The sequence below is a fragment of the Stegodyphus dumicola genome, chromosome 9 (genome assembly GCF_044657685.1).
Source record: "Stegodyphus dumicola isolate Sdum_Otavi_A_Nest chromosome 9, ASM4465768v1".
Taxonomy (NCBI): Eukaryota; Metazoa; Arthropoda; class Arachnida; order Araneae; family Eresidae; genus Stegodyphus; species Stegodyphus dumicola.
In genome coordinates, this window is record NC_140776.1 from 84,537,211 (window position 1) to 84,564,301 (window position 27,091).

Consider the following 27,091-nt stretch of genomic DNA (forward strand, 5'->3'; position numbering starts at 1 on the left):
TTCTGGTCAATACTTTGGCTGTAAGGAAGATTTCGTGATTTTTTCCATGTGAACTAGTTTTCTTTATAAATTCCTCTAAGTCTTTCGTTAAGTACATACAAAGTTGCTACATTAAACATTAGTAAGTGTTTACATAGGAAAACATTTTAAAAGCGACTAGCGTAAAGAAAGATTATTTAAATTATGTTTTTAAAATGCAAATTCAGAACACTGAAAACCAAACAGTAAACATTATAAGACTAATTTAATAATCTTTGGTTTGGTTTACTTGAAATCTTTACTTAAAAAAACGTTGAAATTTACAATGTTTACAACAAACTATTATTCTGCCATATTCATCGATTGCGTTAATCAAAATCTAAAATTATTTAACGTAAAATGTAATTATCCGAAAATTATGTAAAATGAGAATTTTTTCCCACTATATCTGTAGCTTACAATGGATAGAAAAAAGATAGCTCTAGATAATAATGAAATGAAATGAAAACTCTATTGAAAACTCTACAATGAAAAAACTCTATTGACTAGAAATAGTCTTTGGAGACCTTAGTGTCAGTTAGCCTGCGGAGGTCAGGTTCCCTTCCAAGTCGTTTTCTTTTCCCAGGAGGCAGGGGTAGAAAGGATTCTTCCCGATTATTATTACTTTTAGCAAAGACGTTTACAATTATCTATTCAATCCTTGCTAATCAGACGAATTTGAGAAGAAATGGAAAGTTGTAGATAAATTTTGCTTCTTCCAGTGCCAGTTACAAATCGTACAGTTGTTCAATAACATTTGAACTATATCATTAACGTTGCATATTACTAAAATGTACTTGTTTTTTAAAGTCCTTGATCTGTTCTAAAAATAATACCGCAGAAGTTTCAGAACTGAAGTACAATTTAAAGCTACTTAACATTTGTATGCATATAAAACAGTAAAACTGTTTAAAATGCATATAGTTTAACGCTTCCTGTTTTATTTGGAATAATATTTCAAAAATAAAACTCGTGTTGGTTACGACCCAAGCAATACTTAACGGGATAAAGAGCCGAACTTTGATAATGCATTCAGTTTTCGTCGTTTTAATAAAATCCATTATGATACTTATGCTGGTAATTATAAACTGCATTTACGGATACAGAAGTACGATTAATACACTAATATCACAGAATATACGCTTTTTATGCTCTGACAAGTTTTGTCAAGATACCAATTTTTAGTTCATATACAAGTCGTAAATTCCCTAGCCAGATTCCTTTTTTATATAAATAGATGCATAGAGGACAAAATGGAACAGTTAATTATATTTTTTATTCTTTTACAAAATTTAATTCTTTTAGATATAATTTTTAACGGTAAACGATATTCTGTTAAGTTATAATACAAAAATTATTACTAATAATAATTTATATCCTATTATTTATATCCTAATTTAATAATATTTATATCCTCATTTATATCACTCAAAAAACAGAATTGGAAAACTTATTCAAATCATATTTAATCAAAACATTTTACGAAGTTTTGGGAAAAAGGAATTTTGGGGTTTGTTTGATTTTTAACGGTGAATTCAATCATTAAAACATTCTTACCGTGTTTCATCATTCATATAACATTAGCAAAATAGTTTACTTAATAATTCTTAGATGTAATAGTATTCTTGTTTATCTTTTGTTATATGACTAAAAATAAATAAAAAAGCGGCTGGTATTCAATATTTATTTTTATTTAATTACAAATACCTGGCTATTGGTACTTAAGATATTGTTTTTCCATATTATCACTTTTCTATTCGGCCTTGAAATTATGTTAACGACCTAATAGAATTCGGAAAATCCTATGATTGCATAAAACTGCGGGAGGTGCTAATAATGACAAATTTTAAATGAAAATAGAAATTTATTTAAATTCTATTTGTGCGTGTCTGCTTTATGCATTTAATCTATCAAATGCAGAAAAGTGAGAAAAATCCATCCAACACAGAGAAATAATTCCTTTAGTCTGTGCTAAGATTGTATCAAATTCATTTAAACTTCCGTTTAAATTCGAAATGCGATCTCTGAAATCAACGAAGGAATACATATTTTGCTTTAAATTCCACATTAGTAGCAACTGTATAATAGCTAAACGTACCCAAAATATTTGTAGAAAACCGCCAAAATTCTAGAAATTGCTATAAAATCCCGAAAAATATTAGGAAGATTATTGCTTGCCATTTCCATGCTGAAAAGATCAAGCGTTTACGAGGATGAGCTCGACTGTTAACGAACAACTTGTGGAAAAAATTCAACGCTAAAATATAAATCCGTATGCCAAATTTTCCAAAAATTCCTGATAAATATTGTACTCTCATCGTAAATATATATGGACTTATAATGTGATGAAAACAGTCGGTAAAAGAATGGATTAAAATTTAATTTCCAAAAATTAATTGGCCTACTAAAACTAAATAAAATAGATTAGTAAATAGTAAAAAATTGTGTAACAAAATAAATAATGATCTTTCTTAAAATACTGCCCCATAAAACATGTCGAATAATTGAAAATTTACAAGCTTGGAAGATAAAATTCTAAAAAGATTTCGGAAAATTCGGCCGTCACATGTTAAAAGAAACAAGTCTACAGGCTACTAGTACAAAGAAAGAGGAGGGAGACGAAACGAAACGCAAGCCATTCAATACCGGGGAGGCAATTTTATGGCTTATCCATCACACTAAGGGGAAGCAAACATACTGCCTTAGGCTGGGCCATCTTAGAGAGATTTCAGAAAACGAAAGCGATTTTTTTGGAGGGGTTTGTTGTCTGACAACGCGGCCGTTTTCAAAGCATTTCGTTCCGAGAGGCGGGCTCGTTGATGGGTTAAGAATGGATATTCTGTTAACTCATTTTTCGCTGTAGGTCCCCCCTGTTTCATCAAGCCCATTTCTCTCGATCGCTCTTCGTGAAAGATATGTATCCATTGGCTTCCCATGACCATCCTCACATAGGCAAGATTGGATTCAAGAGGTTATCGAAAAAAACTGGGTTGAGTAAAGGAAAAAGTACTTTGGATAAGACCATTTTTTTCTTTTCCAATGTACTATTTCTGTTTACGTACCTCGTATTAGAATGGCGCCGGCATGGATGACGCAGTTTCTACTTTAAACATACTTAATTCAGTCACTAACGTCTATTTAAACCAAACTGAATACATTTAATAATAGAACATTCACACGTAAACATTTAGTAATAATTCAGGAGTACAGATAAGCATAAAATAAGAATTACAACCGTTACAGGCCAGCTACTCTTTTAGCTACCGAATCCTACGAACGACAAATCTCAAAAGCGTGTTGCCAAAGCAGGGCAACAAAAAGGTAGAAATTTATTCGACAGGCGTGGAAGTGAACACACTCCCATCCTATCAGGTTTAGTCCTGATACACAGGCAACGGTGAAAGTTTATTAATTCCTCTTTTGAAAACACCAGTTTTAATTTTGACAGTGGCTACGCGAGCTAAGCCGTCCTTGCCCGGATGGACATCGATGATCCGTCCTATAGGCCAAGCTAGCGGTGGAGATCCATCTTCGATGATAAGAACCACCGTGTCGATTTTTAGATTGGGTCTGTTGTACTGCCACTCTGATCTCTGCTGAAGCGAAGTCAAGTATTCCTTTTTCCATCGCTTCCAGAATCCCAAACGTAGGTTCTGTACAAGTTCCCACCCAGAACTCCTTGTGCGTAAAGTTTGATGGGTCTCTGGAAAGGAAGTTAAAGTATCACTGTAATGAAATGAGAAGGGCTTAAAACATTAATACAGTCAATATCAGCATCGTTCACGTAAGTAAGTGGACGTGAATTCAAAATAGCCTCGATCTGGGTAAGTAGCGTTGACAACTCTTCGTAGGTTAAAAGAGTCTCTTTCAATACTCTTCTCAGATGAAATTTCGCTGAGCGAATGCCGGCTTCCCATATTCCTCCGAAGTGGGGCGAAGCAGGCGGTATAAAATGCCATTCAATAGATGACTTAGTTAGTTCTCGGGAAACCGATTCCGTTGCATACAAGGAAGACCAAATCTGATTTAGTTCTTGTAGTTTTCGGCATGCTCCCACAAAATTGGTACCGTTGTCACTGTAAATGTGCCGTGGTGCACCGCGACGTGAAATGAAACGTCTGCTTCTATATGCAATGACTGCTTCTATATGCACAGCTTTAGTCGACAAGCAAACAAACAGAGCTATATAGCCTTTCGTTGTTTTAGAACCACGACCCTTATTAAATTTCATGCTAATAGGACCAGCGTAATCCACACGAGATGCGTAAAAAGGTCGTTCCAAAGTCACACGATGTTCAGGTAAGTCACCTATCAATTGCGGGTTTGAAGCAGCTTTAAATCGATGACATATTAAGCAATGGTTGACACAACTGCGTATCAGTTTCTTTCCTCCAATTATCCAGTAAGATTGTCTGATGAGGTGTGATAATAAAGAAGGACCAGCATGAAGGTAAGTAATATGAAGTTCTTTCCCTAGTAATTCGCTAAATTTATGTCGAGAAGGAAGTATGACAGAATGTTTGATGTTAAATGCTAAAGATGAATTTCGAAGACGTCCTCCCACCCGTAAGAGACCTTTATCTACGAATGGATACAAAGAACGTAGTTGGCTCTTCTTGGGTAAAGGTTTCTCTTCTTTAATACATTATAAATCATCTTTGAAATGATGATTCTGAATCCAACGAATAATGAAATTTTCTGCTACTCGAATCTCTAGAAATGTTAGCGGCATAAGGCAGCTGGAGTTAATGCCACTACGTCAAATGTTCTGAGTAACATGATGCTTCTTGCAATTAGTAATAAATCTTTGGCAGTAAGCCAGAATACGAACACTTTTACAACGCGAAGAATAATGCTCGAACAAATTAGCTAATAAATCCTTCGATTCACGTATATGAGAAATAAAAATAGGATCAGATCTTTGTTCGGCCTTTATTCAGCATCATCTTCAGATTTTAATTCATATTCAGGCCATTTTTCCTCTTCCTGACGCAACCATGGTGGACCATTCCACCACAAAGTACAATTTGGTAGGAGTTGAGGTTCAATACCACGAGAAGCAATGTCTGCAGGATTCTGTTTAGAGGGAACATGATTCCAATGTTTAATAGGTATCACTTCTATGATTTGAGATGTTCTGTTTGCCTCAAAAGTTTTCCACTTACGTGGATGAGCTGATAGCCAAGACAGAACTACCTTGGAATCCGTCCACGCAAAGATTTCAAAATCAAACTTCTTTAAAATGTTCAATAGAGATCGCATTAATCTGGTCAACAAATACGCAGCACAGAGTTCTAATCGAGGAATGGATACTTGCTTTATAGGCGCGACTTTAGTCTTTGATACCAAAAGATTAACCTTAACCGTACCACTGCACCTTTGGCGACAGTAAATGGCTGCTGCATAAGCCTGAGAAGATGCATCAGAAAATCCATGTAATTGGATAACATTGTCCGTTGTAAGTATGACCCATCTAGGAATTTCACAATTATTGATTTGACTGAATGTCTCTTGAAATTTAAACCAATCATCTGAGATATGCTGGGGAACAACTGAATCCCAGTCGCCTTTAACTAACCATAGTTTTTGATAGAATATTTTAATCAATATAGTGCAAGGAGATAAGAGACCTAAAGGATCGAAAATGCGAGCAGATTCTGCTAATATGCGTCTTTTTGTTATAGGTGCGTTGATGTGCAGTGTAGCTTTAAAACTGAAGGTATCAGTAGTTGAATTTCAAAAAAGTCCTAAGACTTTCGAACTCGAATTAGGAGATATCTCAAAATCAGAATTCAATGAACAATGTTCCTTAAATTCAGTTAAGAATTCTACAGAATTTGAATTCCACTTCCTCAAATCGAAACCACCTGCATGTAAAATTGAAGATATTTTCTTGCAGACAGATACTGCATCATCAACTGTATTTGCACCCGACAATAAGTCGTCCATATACATACATATCCTCTTGCAATATACGAGATACATCTGATTCCTCTTTAGGCTCTAAAGCTACCTGCTTCAGACATCGAGTTGCTAAAAATGAAGCAGAGGAAAGACCATAAGTAACTGTTTTCAACTTGTACGTGCGCATTTTATCACTGGAATTGTATTGCCAAAGTATCAATTGATAATTCTGATCTTCAGGGGCTACCATCACCTGACGATACATCTTCTCCACATCGGCTGTGAAAACAATTTTAGGAAATCGAAAATTAATCAAAATCTCAAAAATATCTCTTTGTAATTTCGGACCTACCCCTAAAAGAGAATTCAATGATATACCATTTTCAGATTTGCAGGATGCATCAAAAACTACTCTTAATTTTGTCGTTGCGCTAGAAGGTTTAATTACCGCATGATGAGGAAGATAAAACTTTTCTGTATCCGATCTGTTAGATAAATCATCATTAATCACAGTCATATGTCCTAACTGTTCATATTCACGTATGAAATCTTTATACTGTTTTTCAAATTCCGGATTATCTTTGAATTTTCGTTCCATGGAACGCAACCTAGAAATTGCTGCCGGTTTTGAATCACCCAACTTCAAATGCGATTTATAAAATGGAAGTTTTATAACAAATCGCCCATCTGAATTAACAGCATGAGTGTTTTGAAAATGTGATTCACAAAATTGTTCCTCAGGTGTCAGAAATTCCTTCTTCCCAACATCGACAATATCCTTCATTTCCCAGAAACGTTTAAGTTCGTAATCAATATTTATATTATCTTCTAACTTTATGAAGTGTGCATTTGCTGTTTTTGGGCCTTCCATATTACTTCCGACCTTCCCAGCAATCACCCAACCGAAAATTGTATTTTGAGCTACAGGCTCATTTTTCGAACCATATATTTGGCCACATCTTAAAACGGAGAAAAAATAATCAGCTCCTAAAATCAAATCAATTTCTTTGGGTTGAGCAAAATTCGGATCCGCTAACGGAATAGATTTAATGTATTCTATATGCTTTACATTAATCACTTGTTCCGGCAATGGCAAAGTTAACCTATCCAAAATGTATGCGTTAACATCAATTACTTGATTATTTAACTTTGACCGAACTTTAAAATCAACAGAACCACGAGTTTTGGACGCTGGCACTCCGCCAATTCCACGCAAAAGTAACCTTTGATTTGTTCTTTTTAATCCTAATCTTCGAACGGCTCGTTCAGAAATAAACGAACTTTCACTTCCGGAATCCAATAATAATTTAATTTCGATAGCTTCGCCACTGGATGAAAATGCGAGTGCGAGAACTGTAGGAAAAATCGCCGAGTTGTAATTTTGAATCGTATTACTGACAACTACCTGACCTTGACCCTCGCATGATTCATTCGAAATTCTCTCTGGAGTGCTTTCGTTTTCATTTGGGGCTTTTAAAAGCTGTACGTTGTTAGCTCTAATATCTTCATGCAACAAACTATTATGCGTTTTTGAATTACACAAATTACACTTTAACTGTGAATTACAGTTTTTGATTAGATGTGAATTTAAACATAAAAAACACAATCCTCGTTTTTTCACAAAGTTCTTTCTAGCAGTAACATCCAAATTCTTAAATTTAACGCATTTATATAAGGCATGAAGTCCGTTACATTTCGAACATTTAGTATTACTAAATTTAGAATTCTGTAATATTTTAGAACTAACATTACTACTTTTATCAACAACTTTAGCTTCCGCTTCCTTATTTATGAAAATTTCGAGAGAAGAACACCTTAAATTTAAAAATTCAAAAAATGATTCCAATGTAGGAAAATCATCTTCCGCTGTTTTCTGTGCCCATAACTTTCGAGTTTCTGAATCTACCTTTTGAAGCAACATAAATATTAACCATGGATCCCTAGAAGTTGCTTTGTCACCAAGAGCTTTTAAACCTCTGATAACTTCATTCGAAGCATCAGCTAATTGCCGTAAATTAACATTATCAACCTGTGAAATACATTTTTGATCCATAAATGTTTTAATTAACGATTGTACGATTTGTTTCTTTTTATCGTACCTAGCGAGCAATTTTGCCCAGGCTTCTTCATAAGAATTATTTGATAACGGAATATGTTTAATTATAGAACTTGGTTCATCAGCAAGTGATCCGATTAAATACTGAAATTTCTGTATATTCGATAAAGAAGTATTATGCACTGTTGCAACAAACAAATCTTTAAAATTCATCTAGTCATTAAAGTTACCCGAAAAAATAGGAATATTCAACTTAGGTAACTTAGGTCCTGTAACATTTGGCACATTAGCCACATTTAATACATCTAATAAATTTTGATACTGAAGTTTCAAACCAAAATACTTCGATTCAAAATCTTCAATTTCTGACTGTTCTGGTAATTGGGCATCAAATTTATCAAAATCTGAATAAATCCTTTCTAAGCGCTCCAGATGCAAAATTACTTCATTTTTAGATAAATCGGAAGAAATAGTATTCTGAAGCCTTGTGAAGGCCGCTTTTGCCCTACCACGCAATCTAATGACAGTAGCTTGATCCATAATAAGTAATCGAAGTATTCAAGTTCAAAATCAAAATCAATACAAAATAGATATAAAACTTCAAGAATCAAATTTAGATACTTATCTGTACTTGAACTGCTGACGAATTCTTGATCTGATCTCGTCGGCGTGCCCCCAAAATGATGTTTACGTACCTCATATTAGAATGGCGCCGACATGGATGACGCAGTTTCTACTTTAAACATACTTAATAAATTCAGTCACTCACGTCTATTTAAACCAAACTGAATACATTTAATAATAGAACATTCACACGTAAACATTTAGTAATAATTCAGGAGTACAGATAAGCATGAAATAAGAATTACAACCGTTACAGGCTAGCTACGCTTTTAGCGACCGAATCCTACGAACGACAAATCTCAAAAGCGTGTTGCCAACGCAGGGCAACGAAAAGGTAGAAAATAATTTGACAGGCGTGGAAGTGAACAATTTCCTTCACTCAACGCGGTTTTTTTCGCCTCCTCCCTGACAGACGGGAAAAAAACGAATAGGAGGAGGTCCCGTATAGATATCGTTCAAAAATATCATCCCTTTTATATAGACCGCGTGATACCACCACTTCTCATCATAATTTTTTTAGGAGGGAGGGAAGCTCGATGATGAAACTCCAATACTGATGAGAGTCCACGATGGGCTTAAAAAAGTTTTTTTCCGGTGTAAAAAGCTATTGCATTGAGCATGAATAGCTCTGCTCCAAAGAATCTCGAATAAGAATATAAAAAAAGGGGAAGGAGGGAACGAACGAGTCCTTTTCAATATTTCTCTCGTTTTGGAAATGTTCCAAGCTGACCCGTTCTTTTTTTCGAAAAGTCCAACAAGATTAGTTTTTTCCCGAGGTGACCTTTACAGGACAATTCCTTCGGGGTCAATAAATCATCTTATGTGAAACTGTGATTCTGACGAAATCAAGATAAACCAGTCATGTGAGTTGTTTTGTGACTTTGACGCGATCCAAGAAAGACTTTTTGTTTTTTTGGAATAGGGAGATCATGAGGGAGGTGGGAGTAAAAACCAAAACGTTCTCACGACCCTTACATATCATATCATTTCATAAACATATTTTTTATCAGTTTCTTTCATCACGATCCTTTTATGAAAAAGGTTGGAATGACCCTAACATTTTGATGGGGTCGCGATAACGATAGATGTCGCACGAGTATAAAAGTGTGTCCTCCGCAAAATTTCTTCAGAACAGAAGAAGACGTGAACTGAGCTGGTAAGTTCACTTTGTCCTATGAATATGTATAAAAAATCGATTTTATTTTTTCGAATCATCATCATCATCATAAAAATTCATTTAAAGAACTCTCTTCTTAGACCTTTTATTCTTTGAAAAGAAAAAAAAATGTCTCTTTCAAGAATATGACTCAAAAAAGTTTTTTTTCTTTCTAGATCTTCCCTGTTATATTTTTTTATTCTTTTCCTGTTTGTGGGAGAAATAACCGTAATTTTTTTATTCATCGCCATGGAGTGTCCAAATAACTTTATCGGCCTCGATCTAGAGGGTTTCCAGTCCTACAACCACAAGAAAGGCGAATATACCTATGTTTTAAAAGAATTGGGTTATGCGACGAAAGATCGTTTGACCGTGGGATCGTTGACGTTCGGACCTCCTCAACCCTTCAACCAACTGAGTGCCGAAAACCAAAAGACGAATGCCTGGCTGACGAGAAACTGACACGGGCTTCGTTGGAGCGAGGGCCATATTTCCTACAACCATTTAGCGTCGATTCTCCAATCTCTCACTCACAACTTCTCCACGATTTATGTGGTGGGATTCCAAAAAGCCAAATTTTTCGCTAAAGTCTTGGACTATCAGAAACAAGTGACGGAAATTTATATGCCAGGTGGAGTCATTTGGAGGTATCAGGGAAAATGTGCCCGACATCATCGAATGCGGAAATCGTTCCATTGTGCCGAAAACAAAGTGCGCAACTATCGGTGGTACATTACGGAAGGGAATTTTTATATCAATCACATCTATCCAGACGGAACGGAGGAGGAAGAAGAAGAGAAAGAGGTCCAGGATCCCGAGGAGAAGGAAGATCCTCTGCAAGCTTTTGATAAAGCTTACGATCAGTTGGAGAAGAATTCGTCTCCGAAAACGTACAACGAGTTCCTCCAGAAATGGGAAAATCTGACGTGTTCCCAAGTGATGGACCCTCCGGATGAGCCTACGCCTTTCCACTTGATGAAGTCTCATTCGTGTTTTTCTTCATCTTCTTCCCATAACTCTACTAAGAAGGAGGGTTGGGGAGACCTACCTGAAAATAGTCCCCATTACGATCCAGCAGCCTGTTGTGACGAACCTCCCAAAGGATCTCCTGAGACACTAAAATTATCTTCAGAGGATCCAAAGGCTACGTAAGCCAAAGGTCCGACATCCACTGAGACTCTGTCAGAGTGTTGGGATGACGAACTGATGACGAATGCTCCGATATCTACTCTTTCAGAGTGTTGAGATAACGAACTGACGAAGAATGTTCCAAAATCCACTTAGACTCTGTCAGAGTGTTGGGATGATGAACTGACGACCCAACCCAATGGTCCGATATCCACTGAGAAAATGTCAGAACATCACGATCCTTTTAAGAAAATCCAATGGTCCGATATCCACTGAGAATATGTCAGAGTGTTGGGATGATGAAACCGAAGAGACGACAGAGAATTGCGATGACCGTTCTCAAAAATATTTGAATTCATAAACTCAGAAAAATTTTTTTTTTGAAAATAAGTAGGGAAAGGTTCTCCGCTTTCCCTATTTATGAAATGGACTAAGAGAGACGAATCAGGAGACCAAAAAAATGGGTCTTCGAAGGAATGAGTGCCAGTGCATTCTATTCCTTCCGAGACCCATTTTTTTGGGTCACTCTCTCATCCAATCTTGGAAAAGAACTTTGTCATATTTTCCCTTCTATAGATCCATCCAAAAAATGAATAACCCAATTTATTATAAAAAAACACAGATAACTCACCTCTTGATGGGTCCAAAGTTGGGGGGGATCTTGAAAATGTCCTCCACTTTTCAAGTCTCTCTCCAGAAAATCTTGTATGTGCATCTGCATTCTTTAATAGCTCGCAGTCATTTGATGCGAAACTCGGAATGCTTAAATAGAGAACAGTGAGCTCATTCTTAAAAAATGGTGATGTCTTGTCCATTGAATCGGCTGGGAAAAATTTCTGAGAGCCCGGGAAAAAAAATTTCTCTGGCTCAGAGATGTAAAAAAATAGAAAAAAAAAAACACCACTTTTTGACCAAATAAGGGGAGGTAGAGTTAATTTTTATAATGTCTAAAGACATCATAAAAATTAACAAAAAGTTTTTTTAAAATAACTTTGAGCCAGAGAAATTTTTTTCCCGGCTCTCAGAAATTCTTCCCAGCCAACTCGATTCATCAGACAAGACATTATTCAATTCTTTCTAGAATGAGCTCTCACCTATTTAAACCATTCATGTTTCGCTTCAAATCACTATGTGTTATGGAAACAGTTGGTAAGTTATCCATTTCGCAAGTCATTCCCACCTCTTGCACTCTTCATGGGGGTCTATCTAAAGGATTTTGTGTAGGAAATGTTATCTCTTTAACATTCGTCTAAAGAACATGATTTTTTTTTTATAAAATCCAGTCTTGATAGAAATGGACTTTACGCAAAATGTATTGTGTTCACCTTCCAAGATTGGCTGAAGTGATAAAAAAAGGGTCTGGAAGGAAAAGAGTGCATTGGGAAAAAGACAATCTTTTCTCAATGCACCAATTTCTTCCAGACCCATTTCGTTTGCCTCCTCAAAACACTATTTCTTTTCTCCTCCCTCTCTTGAGAGGGATTGAAGAAAGAGGCTAGATGTTGAAAGTTTTTTTTTCTGGGGAAAAAAATTTGAAGGAGGAACAAATTTGTTTTGTTGGTGTTTTAGATGGTGATGACTTTCGTGATATTCAATGACACCACCAGGAGATCCGTTTGAGTGTCGGCGACCCTTTCTTCACGAAGGTCTGTTTGCGAGTGAGCCGTTGCATATTGTTTAGGATAAGCAGAATGCTCCGTCATGCCCGGATGCGGCGGTATGGTGCGAACTCCCAGGTTAAACATTGTGATGAAGGGAAAATTCTCATTCGGATAGAGCAGTCGGTAGACGGGTAGGTTAGGAACGACTGGAATCAACGGCTGAGTCAACACACTATACACCCAGGCCAGAAGCTGATTACTTTTGGGATTCTTTTCGGCCAGGTAAAGCATCTCTTCGCTGGAGAGGACATAGCCCTCTTGAGAACTGCCGAGACTCTCGAGACCTTTTATTTTTCTGAAGACGTGGTGTTCGTCAATAAACACGGAGAGAATGTCCCAGGTTCTTTTGCTAGAAGTATGAATGAGAGGCAAAATGTCCGTACCGTTCCAAAACAATCTTCCGTCATCTACATAGCAGCAAACGCACACAAACTCATTATATAAGATACGGATCATCATCTTGAGTAGAAATACGGATGCGCACAGCAGTCTCTCTCTGGGCAAAAAGAGTATGAAGCGCTGTCTTCCACTCGCCTCTCTATATATATACGAGAAGACCACTTGATGTGGGGCATGACTGTTGGGTTCTAGAAAAAAAAATTTATCAACTTTGTCTACATCTATCTATGACCTTCTATTTTTTTTTCTAAATGACCCCATTACCTTCTCGAAGGTCATGGGATAACGATTGAGAGGGAAAATAACAACCACCCTTTGTATATATATGACTTTCTCCTAGGGACCCCTGTCACCTTCTCGAAAGCTATGTGATGAGTGTTTTTTTTTGTTCTAGATTTTATCAACTTTGTAGACACATGACCCCCGTCACCTTCTCAAAGGCCATGTCGTATGGAATGTGACCCTTTTGGTTTTCTTTGGGGGGAAAAAATAAAAAAAACAACTTTATATTTACTTCCCTATGACCTTCACAAACACTCATGTTTTATAATTCTATTTTAGGATTCATCAACCTTGTTCTTCCCTTCCCCTCTTCTGCGCTCCTTGCTCTCTTTCTAAAAAGTCTATATAAACGGATCGCCAGCGAGCTCTTGTTCATACCAGACGAGTTTTTCGTCTTGAGAACGAAAAAAAAGCCATGCTGCTCAAACTGGAGTATAACGATGACTATTACGTGCATGTGTATGTGGATCTAGGATTCCTGTATTGGAATGCTAAAGATATTTTGACCCTCTTGCAGATCTCTCTCGTTAGGCAGATAGCCCTTGCATGCGTTACTCTATTTAATAAAAACTTAATCTGACTCAATGTGCCTAATTACAAATATTTTAACATACATAATTTTATATTTACATTTAGCCATCAAGTTTCAAACTTTTCAAATCTTCTAGAAAATAAATTTTGGGAGATCTCTTTTAGCAATTTTCTTAAAATCTATATTTTTGTAGTGCAACAGCTTAGAATTTTATAAAACAAATTCATAATCAAAATCGCTGTTGTTAGTTATCGAAAAATAACCAAGATGTGATTTTTGCGTAAATGTCAGTAAACTATACAAATTGCTATTAGCCATTACACTATGAATGTTTCTTTCATGCGAAAGTGTCCCTTTTTCGATTTCTATGGAACTGTCGTATGTCGAAATACTATCAGAATCTTGTCAAGCGAGCTTCTGAATGTAAACAAAGAACACCCAGTCTGGTGACCCAAGCTTCAAAGCAGTGCTTCACTTCTAGCGCGGAATGGCCCCTCCTCCCTTTCCTACCTCCAAGTAACAGAAGGTGTTGCCCCTCCACACCTTTCCTCTCCAGCTCATCCATCAATGCCTTATCACCCATCCGTCAATCGTCAGGGGTAGTATCATACAAAGAAGTTCGAGTTGGGAATTCACGCTGTGAGCAAGTTTAAATGTGGGTAATCTCGTTGTGTAATACCGTACTTAGCCAAGGCCAACTAGATATCTACAGGCCTGCTCCACCGATTTGTGACGTCACAATCGAAAGCGATCGTTCCCACGGTAGACGCAGCCGACTGTTTCATTTATGTAGTACGCAGCGTTTTATTTCCAACACAAAAGTCAAGTTAAATTAATTTTTACAACTAATATTTTCAGTTTTAGGAATAATAACGTACTATGTTATATCGTAATGATATTTAAATACTAAATACCGATTTATTAAACAGAAAATAAAAATAAGATTTGAGTGATATTGTAAATTTAGCACAGCTGATTTAAATTAAACTGAAACATATCTGAACTTTTATACGGAAATAAAATGGACACAAAAATTATTTATAAAAATTATACGGTATGATAATATCAATGAAAATATAACATATGTAATGAACTAAACAGGAGATGTTTTCATTTTGTAATAAAAAGAAAAAATATGTTAAAGCTCTCAGATGATTTTATATTGCTTAAATTATGAAGATTGATTTATACTGCTTGAATACTAAACAAACACATATAGTATTTCATAATAAAATTAATATCAATTCATTAATTCTAATATAATATTGCTTTATAATTGTTTTTGGTGCAATGATATTGAAGCAAAATGAACTCTTTCTTTTCTTTATTCCCATAAAGATTTTTCAAGATTCAATCAGAGATCCTAAGATGCTTTTTAATAATAAATACACATGTGGACATTAAGTGAAATACATAAATCTTATTAATACATTAATATATTAAAAGTATATCTGAAGTTTAGTCTACATATTGAAAAAAGATTCATTCTAAAGATGTTTTATAGCAAAAACATTACACAGAATATTCAAAAATATATTTCAAGTTCTCTTAAAAAAAGCAAGATCATAACTATGCAATCAATCCCAATGAGCATCATATCATGCTCCAAAAAATTCTTATGAAAGAAAATCTTATTAAAAATACACTCTTAATACATCTCATTAAAAATACACAATATTAAGCAATGAAAAATCCTGCGAGTCATTACGATAGTATAAGATACTGATTAGCCAGTTGAAATTATCATTTCACGTCTGCAATAAGTTGTCATTTGAATTTTTTAAATATTAATAATGGAACATTATTATTGCAGACTCTGATGCGAAGTCCACAAAAATAAACTTCATAAACTTGAATAAGTTTCTACGACTCACTGATATTACAATATATCATCTATATCATTCTATATACCAAAATGGATATAGTTTACAGATGCTTAGTATTCAATTAATTTAGACATTCCTTTTTTTTTTCTTTTAAAAATATTTAAACTCTTTATACACCACTTACTACTACATTAATTTGTATTGCTTAAATTAATTAGATTGATTTATACTGCTTAAATATTAAAAAGATATGTGATATTTCATAACAAAATTCATAAACATATTACTAATTTAAATGAAATTTTGATTTACATTTATGATTTTACATGCAATTCTATTGAAGCAAAAGCCATTTTTTTTATTTCTCATAAAAACATTTCAACATTTAATCCAATATCTTAAGGTACTTTTTAATTATAAAACATACAAGTGAACATTTTGGGAAATATATGACAAAAAAAGTTTTATTTTAAAGATGTTTTAAAGCATGAACATTATACGAGAAATCTTGTAGCATATCCAAAAATATATTATAAAATTCCCTGAAAACAAAGTGAGATCATAACTATGCAATCTATCCCAATGAGCACCATATCATGCTATAAAAATTCTTATGAAAGAACATCTGATTAAATATACACTGTAAATTTATTTAATAATAGACAAATAGTAAAAGATGCATGCAGTACTAAGCAATGAAAAATCCAGCATATCATTACAATGTTATAAGATATTAATTATTAAGTTAAACATCATTAATTCACATCAACAAATATTTGCCATTCAAATTTTTGAAATATGAATGCCAAAACAGGCTTATCATTGTAGCCCCTGATTTGAGGTCTACAAAAATAAACATGATTTAGCTAGTTGATTTGGCTTACGGCAAAGGATTTCGATTAATGTGCCTTGAACTACTACTTTTTTTTTATCCAATCTATTAATGCTTGACAGTCTGAATCTGATTTAAATCCAGGTGGTTGTTCCATATAAATTGGTTTATTCAAGTATCCATTTAAATATGCAGTTTTTACATCAAAAATCTTATTTTTTAGTTTTCGTAAACATCGTAATTTTCTTATTGATAGATCTTTCAACTAATTTCCAGACTTTATGAGCCTCCATTGAACTTAGTTTTTCTATCATTTCATACATCATACTACATAATCTTTTTTCATTGTTCTCGCTCATCTTTTCTTCTGCTTTTGTTTTGGTAAAAATTGCTTTTAAATCATGATCTACAATTTGTTTATCTTAAAGCTTGTATAATTGAAGCTATATCTTTCTCTTTATTACTTTTGATAATTTTAACAACAATCAACTTTAACGTCCTTCTAGTATGAAGTAAATCTCGTAATTTTTTATCTCTTATTTCATCCCAACTTGAATGCTTTTACTTTTCAGAATTACAGCTGTATTTATGTAAGCATCTACAGATTCGTTTCGACTCATTTTCAGTTGAGCTAATTCTTTCTACATTTGATATGAATATCTTCTGTTCTTGCCGCCATTTCATTTTTTATTTTCTCCCATCATTTCTTCGTATTCTGTTCATTCACATATTTTAACGCTTATGGAGCTGTCACAGTCTAATTCATTAGATTTCTTGCTATCGCATTATCATCCCATATTTCCCAAGTTTTTATTTCACTTTTAAAATTAACATCTTCCTTTTTGTTGGTTCATCAGCTTCTATCACACTTGTCAATATTTTCAAACTTAATTAACTTTTGATTCTATTTGATCATATAAGGTAATTATCAATTCTATTTGCTCGTATAAGAAATTATCAGCCAGCCCGTTCACCGAGATTGGAACTCCAGACCAAACTATCAGTTTTCAGCTATTTTACCACTCAGCCACTAGTAGGCAGCAGCAAGTTTCTATGGCTCAGTTATGCACAGTTTGCAAATACTAATTATTTAACTTTAAAATTACATAAAAAATTCACCTAAATTCCAGAATTATTTAATTTACCCATTTTTCTTTTTTGGTCATTGGTTTCCTTTAAATTGTTATTTTTAACCTTACAGTAAATATTCTGCAATATATTGGAAATGCATGTGACATGCAATGATTTGCCATATTCACAAATACTATCATTCCAAATAACCCTGTTTTCAACTTTCTCTGTGACGAGACTTATTAATATAGAAATGTTGATTTTTCGATGAAATATATAATTTCTCATACATTTCAGATATTAGGATTGAAAATATTTTAAATGCAGAGGTATTAATGAAAAGCACAAATTCTATTGTCCAAAATAAACCACCTCGATCAATAGCAGCTAAGTACGCAAAATCTTCCCAATATTCAACTATAATTTCTTTGTCAAGAATTAATTTTTTCCTGCAGAGATTACAATTTATATGCTTCAATACAGATCTACAAACATATCCAGAAATGTAAATTAGACACATTGTATCTTTTTCTGTAACATTAACATCATTGGATTGATGCAAAACATCAAATTCCTTATCAATAAGTTGATCATCATTAAAATCTTCAATATCATGACAAGAAAAATGTTATAAAATAAATGAACCTTTCTCAGAAATTGCATTTTAAGCAAACTAATTAATTTTAGTTTTCTTTTCGACTCTATAATCTGCTGTAAGGATACATTATAATTACAGCCACTCATTTGTTGAAATTGACCAAAACGTCCCTCAAGGTTACCTGTCTGAAATTTTCCTGAAGGAATAAAAGGTAATTTAAATTCTTTTAACAAATACTTTGAAAGTTCATTCAATGTTGCTGTTGTATGGAGAAGAGCAACTTGGGCTTCTTTTGACAGTTTCCCCAATTTGTGACTTACAGTTTTTTGTTGTTAGGCAAAAATCGTTCCATGATATAAGCCACGAACAAAACTGTGATAAACATTCTAAGCTTTTATCTTCTGTTGTCCTTATAAGCTGCATAAATACATCTCGAAACTGTAAGGCCTTTTTAGAGTGTTTAACATTCACAATTTTCCACCACTTTAAAATTACATCAATAAAATGTTTAGTTCTTAAGACATCTTTTCCATACCAAGTTCTATTATTCTGCGATTCAATTTGCAGAGCAGCTAAAGTCTTTTCATCAAAAAGTTTAATAGCAGTACTTACATTCTGTTCCTCTATAGAAGACGGAAATAAAACTTTCCTTGATAAAGTTGGAGCCATTTTAATATTATCGTTTTTTTCTATTTTATACAATCTTTTTAAATGTAGAACACTGGAATTGTAAACAATATTTGAGTTTTCAAATGACGGTATAAAAAATGTTTGGTTTGAATCGTTCTGATTGAGCCAGTTGTTTCGTATAGATTTCGATAAATGAACTGGCTTTAGAGTAGAATTGGGTGCCCCTTCGATTGACGACATTTTTAAAAAAATTTTGGCGATGAAACCTCACTTCTGGTTACCACAATAGTTTTCAATTTGTTTTAGCTTCCTGATTTTATTTAAATGAAAATAGAGTGATGTGTACATGGACATATTTAAGGCGCAATGCCTAGTTTGTGCAATTCTAGGATGTTTTTTTAAGTAAAAACAGATTGATGTGTACGTGGACACAGATCTTATGTAATTCTTCGACTTCTTATTTTGGTTTTGTGTAGCGGCCATCTTGAAATTCTGACTTCCTGGCGCCGATCTTGGCATCAAGAAAGAATCGCCAATAAACGAGGGGCACCCAATTGTAATCTTTTACCAATGAACTGTATCAAATAATGTAAATATAGGAAGATTATGCATGGTAGGGTTTATAAATGAGGATTTTAATGCACCACCACAAAGCATTTTGAACATATTTCTGTTAATTCTATTATTGTCTTATATTAGAGTTATGATTCGATAGCCACAAGACTGTACATGGTCAATTACTTGTTTTGTAAATATTAATAATTTATGTGATGATAAGTTTTTTACGGGAAACATTGCTACAATATCTCTGTTTTTTGCTAATATAGCTTATCATAAATGTTTGCAGAGTTGTGGCCTCCATCTGCGAATTATCCGAAAAACCTAAAACACGACCACTTTTATACGAAACTTGTGGTTTTATATATATCTCATCTAATAATAAATTGACAATTTTTTCAGAATCATTTAAAATTTCACATTTTTTTTTTCAAATACATCCAGTGACTTGTTTGTAATCCAGAATCTGCTCGGCCAATTTTCAGAGATAACTTCCTTAAGTATGACGGATGAGGCAATATAAAATACTTACTGTTACGTAATATTGTAGCTGTTTGGATTACAATAAAATATATAACATGACCAGGCAAAGAATTCTGCACTATACGAATGCTGTTTCATTTGCATTAATTGAATCTGTTCATACAAAAACTTAAATTTCTCAGAATGTGGATTATTTTCTGTTTCTGCACATTTCAACAGTAGTTCTGATATTTTATCTAAATTTAAATTGCAGTCATCATGAATATCAGAAGCAGAAAAACCATCCAAATGGCTAATCACTGTCTCAAGTTTAAACCATTTATCACATAGCTTTTCTTCTCCAAATATCCATTTGAACTTTTCAATGGGAATTTCATTTTCATTGCAAAAAACTCTTACATTTAAATCGTCCAATATTTTTAAAGATACAAGCACTTTTGAACAGTTTAAAAATTCTAATTTCGATAGCCAAAAGATCTTACCTTTGGTTATGAATATCCATGAAGAGAGAAGATCTATTTTTCTTGCAAAACCATTACTAATACCGTTCCATCATCACGAACAGCTTTATCTTCTCGAACGACAAATTTTTTCTTCAAAATGCTTAATGCATACAATACTGTGTTTGCCAGCTACAAAATTTTTGCGATTAATATTTTTTATCCATTTCTGAGAGAGTACAGGATACGAAGGAAATTTGAAAGTCGACACATGTTCATTACTGCTATCGTAATTTGATCGGCATTTAGATACACTACACTTTCTTGGCATTCTAAAACACACTTTTTCTTATAAATTCGAATTCACAATATAATATTTTACTTTCCGGTAAAATACAAAATTTTTCAGAAGAAAAAACACATGTAAACAATTATTTCACTAGCACTAGTCCTACGGCGAAGCAATGTCAACTTACAAAATTGAAGGACTAAGATTATGACGTCAGATCATGTGATCATCAGATTGGAGCAGGCCTGTAGATATCTAGTTGGCCTTGGCCGTTCACAGTCATCTCTGTTTTGAGACGCTAGTCTTTTCTCCCTAACAAGCGTCTAGCCCTTCAGATGCTAGTTTCCTCCTGATTCCTCCCTAATCATTTGCGCAGATTCACGCGCAGCGTGTTTATGTCAGGGAGCTCGGCATGCAGAAAGGAATCAGCTGGCACCGACGCCGTGCCGTCAAGTTACGAAAGTGCTGCGGATTACTCAGTGCAAATTAATTTTTTTATTAGCTTTTCTACAGTATTTTTCTTTTTAAGTCGAATACATATTTACATGTTGATATTGATTTTTGATTGTTTCTCATTTTCTCTCAAATAATATATTATTTTGATTTGTGTATAAAAGAATTCCTGATATTTATTCATTCATTCATCTATACATCATCGTGCAAAGCTATTACAGATGCAGATATCAAAAGCTAGGAGCTCATGTCTTGTCTACTGAAGGCGTCATTTAAGAAGAGATTTTTAAAAATTCGGCACCCAATGGGGGGAGGGGAGGGCAAAAAATGTTTTTACGTTTTTTCATATAAGGAAGAAACAGATGTACACAAGAGTCTTGCTTTAAAATGTATGGAACATGAATACTTAAAAACCAGTTTCAGAAGTTCGACCCCCCAAGGACCCCTACCCTTGAGAATTCGGCCCCCGAGGGGGTAGGGGGCTATGGTAATAAAATTTTTATTAAGGTAGTACAGTAATTGAGACAGATCGTAATAATCATAACAATAGAATAGAATAAATATTATTTTGTCTTTCATTGTTATAGGTTACCAGACTGGCAGCATTGTAATAGGCAAGTCGCCACAGGGGCAAAACATGTTTTCACATATTTCTTCACACTTTAGATATCCGTAAGATTCAGTGGTGGATAAGGCTGGTGCGGTTATAGGCTGATCAAGAAATTCGAACAATCGAATTGACACAGATGACTCGGCGAGACGGCCCTGCGAGGGAGGGTATGTGCGTAGAATTAATACTTTCTCTGAAAAGTTTATCTTCCAATGGTATACAAAATGCACAGATACGACAAATGGCAAAATCTATTCTGGATAAAATATCAACTTTTAGAATAATTTTGTCTGCTCGTGTATATTTGAAAATATTTCAATATACTGAGCCAGTAATGAAATATTTGCAGACTAAAGGATTAGATTACATGCTAGCATATAGTATAGTTAGGGAGGCTGCAAGCTCTTTAAAAGCCATCTCTAGAAACTTCAATTTAACATTTAATGCATCAAAATTGTTTGCAACGGATTACAATAATAAACTAGAAAGGCTGGGTTGTGATATAAAAGAAGAGCTACCTGTTACAAGATACCAAAAGTGAAACAATTAGACGATGAAGAATCGGCCGACTATAATTTAAATTGCTCTATCAAACAAGTTATTGTCTTTACTTTTATATTGGATAACGCCATTTAATCGATGAATAGTAGGTTTAAAGGGCATAGGAAGTTGTATGAAGACATATCACTTCTCGATCCCCAAAACGTTTCGAAGCCATTTATCTTTTTCAAATGGCGCGTCACAATTTTCAGTGTTTCACAGTAATGGTCAGCGTTTACTGTTTCACCACGTTGAAAGAACTCAATGAGCAGAATGCCCTTCTTGTTCCAGAACACTGTGCACATCACTTTGTGTACCGATAGCGTCTGTTTGAATTTCGTCCCGACTGGAGATCCACTATGCTGCCAATGCATTGACTGCTGCTTGGTTTCCGCGGCGAAGTGCAGAATCCAAGTCTGATTGCCTGTGACGATCCCATTGAGGAACTTGTCGCCGTCATCGTGATACCGTTACAGAAATGTCAGTGCTGCTCCTGAGCGTTCAATTTTGTGTTCAGATGTCGGGTTTTTCGGCACCCACCTGGCACACAATTTTTTGAACAGCAGGTGCTTAGTGACAATCTCTTGCAACAAGGATTGTGATATCTGCAGAAAATGGCTGCTCAGCTTCGTAATCGTGAAGCGACGGTTCTCCATCACGAGCTGCCGCACAAGCTGAACAAGATCATCATTGATGAGGGACTGTCTGCCACGGCACTCTTCATTCTGAGCACTTTGATGACCTTCTGAAAACTGCCTACACCAACGATGCATCATCTGCTTTACTCATGATGTTTGTCCCATAGACCTGACAATTAATTTCAATTGGCGCAGTACTTGCATTCAAGAACTTTATCACTGACCCAACCTCGCAGGCGGCAGGAGAAGGAATAAGAGCTTCCATCTCGGACCACTGCAACCACGCTACTGGCACGAGGCACAAGCGTCTAGCCCCTCAGATGCTAGTTTCCTCCTGATCATTTGTGCAGATTCACGCGCAGCGTGTTTACTCGAAAAAGCTTGGTGTGGTCAAAGCCGTTTTTTTAAAACGACACTCGTTTAAAACGTTGCAAACTTGGTGCGCATTACTGAGTGTAAATTAATCTCTTTTATTAGTTTATCTGAAATAGTTTTCTTTTTAATTGGTATACATATTTATTTGTTCAGATGTTTTATTATAAATCTATACATAAAGGAAGAATTCCTGATTTATTCATCTACAGATCATTGCCCAAAGCTATTAGAGATATCAAAACTTAGGAGCGTATTCCTTCTTTACCGAAGATGTTATTTAAGAAGCGATTTTTAAGATTCGACAGGCAAAACGTGTTTTTATGTTTTTTCATATAAGGAAGAAACAGATGTACATAAAATTCTTGCTTTAACTCTTTCGCATCGAGAGAGGGCAAAATCTCAATTCCCCAAACATCGAAAACGCTCGTATCTAAGAATTTCTCCTGGAATGCTTTTCCTTCCCCCATGACAAGTTGAATACTACAGTGCTAACAATAGCCTTACTTAAGTAAAGCGAGAACTTCTTTCTTCGACGCTTTGACACTGCGTGAAGTTCCCCCTTGGGACGGGATTGCTACTTCAGGCATCAAAAGCTAAACACTGATAGTAAACAAAGGAAAGGAAGGAACAAAGGAAACAAGGAAGCTACTTTTAGTAGCTTCAAAAGAATGATTGACATGTGATTTAACAACACCTGAAAGCAATGAGTAATGCAGTAACGTGATGGGGGAAAGCACTGGGTAGGAAATTATTCGGGCGTCCAGCTGATGTCTGAATGTTCGGGCGCTTGGGGCGACTTCGATGCGAAAGAGTTAAAATGTATGGAATATGAATACCTAAAAACCAATTTCAAACGTTTTCAAAATTCGGCCCCGAAGGGGGGAAACGTTTTCTTTACACATTCCTTCATATCTCAGATATCTATAGGACAAACTTATGAATTATTGCTGTAAAATGTAAGGAATGTGAATAAATGCTGACATCAACATGTGTGGGGATAAAATACAAGTTTACATAATGTACAAGTAAGCCTTATTCAAGGTACAGGAATACCAGGTACCTTTACCAGGTATGTAAAGCTAGTTAGCATTAAAAAAATTAAGGTTTCTACCATTTAATGTTATTAATAATTAAAACCCCAAAATAAAAATGTAGCAGCATGTGGCAATTCACAAAACTGTGATGAGATTGTTACAATGCTCAGTTAGTTTTAAACAATTCTACACATAATAAAATGGCCAGTGCACAACATGTGAATGTACATGGGGTTGAATAATTAGAAAATAAAAAACTTGACAAATATTAAATAGTAGAAAATATTGCTTACTGTTCAAATTTGGAATTGACTCAGTTTCACCAAAATATATTTATCAACATTAAAATGTTTGATACTAATCTATTGACTGAAAGTCAATGAATGATTGATTGTATGGACAATATTTGGTACTGTTGGATTTGGGGGGGGGGAGGAAGGAAAACAGTAATATAAGGAGGATGAAGAAAAATAGACTTACTCATTAATCACAGAATACATCAGCCTACCACAAGGACCTGAGATAAAGGTTTAAAACCCTGTTCTGAACTTCTACATCTGTTCCTGATCATTTTAAGGATCAGAGTGGGAATTTATCTTATTATTAAAGAGAAGTTCTGAAGAATGAGAGAAATATTATATAAATAAGAAAAAAAATATCATCTGACACATATAAAACACTTACAGGCAGTTGAAAGAAGATGTTTTAGATGATAAAAATGGACAAAAGGAATTGTGAATAGGTACTAATGACTATTGTTAAAATATATATTTTTCACTAGATATGTTAAGTTTCTTCTGTGCTATTATGTGTAAAATTTTTGTGATCCAAAATAATTTTTAGAATTGTATTATTATCTTCATTCTGTGTTACTATTTTGTCATTTGTTAATAATAAATAAAAAATTCAAATGGACAAAATAATTTTCATTATATTTCTGTGTTACTATAAGTTACTATTTTGTCAGTTCACTTTTCGTTTTGTATTTGAGAATCTTTTGGGTATTATATTTTTATTAGGTGGAATATCTTTATTAGCACTTGGGAAATGTATTTCTTGTGCATTTAACATATCAACCGCTTCTAGTTGTAGTGGTGCTAACTATGTAAGGATCTTAACTTTTACTAACGTTTATTTTATTTTAAATCTTTACTATCACTTCTTATTTTCTACTTCCGGCCAGAATTATAAGCGTGAAGGTTTTTATGCAAAGTTTGTCTGGCGAACGCCAAGTATTTAAGTGTGGCCTTTTTCCTTTAGTTTTATTTTTTTACTTTTACGTTAGACCCCGAGTGGCGGGTCATTGTATTCCGAAGTACGGAAGTTATTGTATATAGAGAAAAATAAAGGGTTTTGTATACCCTTCGTCTATATCCTGTCTACTTACTACAATTAGTGAACATAGCTTTAGTAAGCTCTCTGTTCCTAGTCAGGTCCTTGTATGTTCCCGAAGAAGGTTAGAAGGAACGTTGAACTTGATAGTGGCGCCCAACGAAGAAGAATAACCATGGCCGAGTTTCAAGAAGAACCTGTGCTGCCTGCAGAAACGGCTCAGAATCCAGAAATGCCAGCTGCCGCCCTGGAAGGATTCGGTTGCATCGTCCAGACCATGCGCGCTTCGATGAAACCAGAAGCAACGTTTAACGGAAACTCACCGGTAACCAGTTTTTTGGAAAAATTGGATGACCACTTCATGCTCTACCCCGTGCACGAGTTTCAAAAAGTTACCTTAGCTACCAGCGCTTTGAGGGGCCAAGCGCTTAACTGGTTCAAATGTATCGGCAGAAGTCTCTTGGGTCAAGCAGGAAGTCCCACCTATACTTACGAAAATTTCAAGACTGCCCTATTAAAAGCCTTCCCTGTTGTAAGGGATCGTGCGAAATTAGAAACGGAACTTTTTAGTATATATCAACAAAGAATCGAAAACCTCTCGAGCTTTATTTTAAGAAAAATTCACGTTTTCAAGCTCTTGTATGGAAACCGTCCGGATCCTGAAATAATTCAAGTGATTTTGCCGAGGTTACTGCCCCAAGTGCAAGACTTTATTGAATTAAGAAATCCGACTACACTGGAAAAGTTATTTGAGCTAGCAATCCAGTTTGAAAGTAGAAGAACGGCGGACGTCGAAAGAAGACGCCAATATCAACAGCGAAACCAATTTGGTACGCCAAGACTACAGCAAACTCAAGCACATGGCTACGGAGAAAAAGCGAATCAGTGGGCAAGGAAACCGGAGCATTCAAAAAAAGCCGGCGAACGTCGACAGTTCAATAGCAACCCAGGAAAAAAGTCTCAAGGCCAGGGGAAAAAGAAGGAAAGCACGGAAAGGAAAAATAGTTTAAACTAAAACGGATTTCTGCGGACGAGAGGGTGCGGAAATCCGAAGGCCACGAAAACCCCTCTTCCTACAAGTTAAATACAGTAATGGTGAAAAATTTGACTCTTCCGAAGATTGAAGTCTTGGTGAATAATATCCGGGCCACCGCACTCCTGGATACCGGCGCGCAGTGTTCCTGTGTGGCAGAAGTCTTTTTTAGAAAGTATTTTCGCAAATACCGCATATATAATGCGGATAATACGACAGTATTAGCGGCGCAAGGAGAAAAATGTAAGTGCGTAGGTAAAGTACCTTTGTATATCCGTATCAAGGACGAACAAGTAAAGGTGATGTTTTTTATAGTAAAGAATCTGCAGGCACATTTGATCTTAGGAATAGACTTTCTTTCAGGCGCACAAGCTACACTGGATTTTAATGAAGCGTCCCTTAAGCTGACAATGAAACCAGTGCGTGTAGAAAAGGTTGAACCGCCAAGGTTAAATCTTGACCACCTGCCTAATGACGAGCAAGATAGAATCCGACAAGTGGTAAGTGAATTTGCTTCGTTATTTAGTGATATTCCAGGATTTACTCAGGTTACTAACCATAGTATTGACACCGGAGATGCATTGCCGGT